The 1,617-nt window shown below is 48.7% G+C and overlaps 1 pseudogene across 1 annotated transcript; it reads right to left on the minus strand.

Moving 5' to 3' along the window:
• Positions 1-363: 363 nt before the first annotated feature.
• Positions 364-903, minus strand: LOC310773021 (receptor expression-enhancing protein 5 pseudogene; annotated as a pseudogene). Its single transcript has one exon. The product of its transcript is annotated as a receptor expression-enhancing protein 5 pseudogene (transcript).
• Between the last annotated feature and the right edge of the window lie 714 nt (positions 904-1,617).

Consider the following 1,617-nt stretch of genomic DNA (forward strand, 5'->3'; position numbering starts at 1 on the left):
TCCTGTTAGTCAGGAAGTCTGTGGTCCATCTGCAGATGGAGTCAGGCATGCCCAGCTGAGAGCTTCTCATGCAGCAGGGCCGGGTTTGATTGTGTCGAAGACAGAGCTAAAGCCCACATACAGGGTCCTGTTGTGGGTTCCTGCATTGTCCAGGTGCACGAGGATGGAGTGGAGGGCCATGTTTATAGCATCATCTATATACCTGTTGGCTCTGTAGGTGAACTGCAGGTGGTCCAGGAGTGGGTCCATCCAACCCCCCCCCCCCCCCCCCCCTGTTGGCTCTGTAGGTGAACTGCAGGTGGTCCAGGAGTGGGTCCATCCAACCCCCCCCCCCCCCCCCCCCCCCCCACACACACACACACATCACTGGTCTTTGTCATGGCTGAGGGTGAGGAGTAGATTTGTAACATCTTTGGTGACATCCGTGCTCTTGGTGCTCAGGCCATTGATCACGTTATCCATGGCGGCCTGGTGCTGCATGAAAAAAGGTCGGACCACACACTTGTACAGAAGTATAGAACCGTTGCACTGCACTGGAGCCATACACCAGATCAAGATCAGGCACTTGCCAAGGTAGTAAAAGGGGATCCAGGAGAGGAAGATGTCAGAGAAGGCCTCTATGATGCTGAAGACCGCATAGACAACCCAGTAGGTCAGCCACTGTGTGTCGTCATCCTTGTTCTTGCTCTCAATGGCTTTGATGGAGAAATAGGCTGGATAGACAAATCCAATCAGATTGCAGAGGAGTGAGGCCCCATGTCCAAACAGAAGCCACAGTGCAACTAAACCCATGCCAGCCAAGGCAATATTTTCTCTCTTAACCCCGGATTTCTGCTCCATCATTGCCAGCCGGTCAGCAACAAAGTTCTTCTCATACAGCACAGTCTTGAACTGGGCAAACATCTTGATTTGATCTTGAGTTGCCAGCAGAGTTGCACTGGTCCTAGTTATAGCCTCTGCAGGGAAGGATTTATGATGTCATCAGGGATGCACTCAAGCAATTGGGATGTCATCAGTGATGTCATCAGTGAAAATGTCACCAGTGATGATGTCACCAGTGATGTCACTCAAGCAATTACAATCTTACTACTATAATAGGGTGGCATACCAGCAGTGATGTCATCAGTGATAATGTCAGCAGTGATGATGTCAGCAGTGATGCTGTCACAAGTGACAGTATCACCTACTGGTTCTATGGTCACGCAGGAGTAAAGGAGCAGTGACACTGACCTCTGCACTTATTACTGGTTGCTTGTAAATAGACCCTTTTCATGGGGGGCATTTTGTGTCGAAAAGGCAGGGTTAAACACTGGTGCAAGCAAAACACTAATGAGGGTTTCCCACTACCATGATTGGAATTTGGAAACCCTCATTAGTGTGAAAAAGGTCTATTCTGGTGATGTAGAGGCTTATGCTACTGTCGTACACTTTGTAAGTACCCGCGGATGGATCTCATGCTAATTTGTAGGGAATTATATGAAAGGCAATATAGCTTGGTTTGTAAGCCATTTACACAAACTTAAAGAGGGAAAATCCATTGTATAGCTAATCTGACAGCATGAAAGACAGTGGTTGGTTGGGACACACACACACACACACACACACACACACACACAC

Source organism: Poromitra crassiceps, assembly GCF_964638095.1.
Source record: "Poromitra crassiceps genome assembly, chromosome: 3".
Lineage (NCBI taxonomy): Eukaryota > Metazoa > Chordata > Actinopteri > Beryciformes > Melamphaidae > Poromitra > Poromitra crassiceps.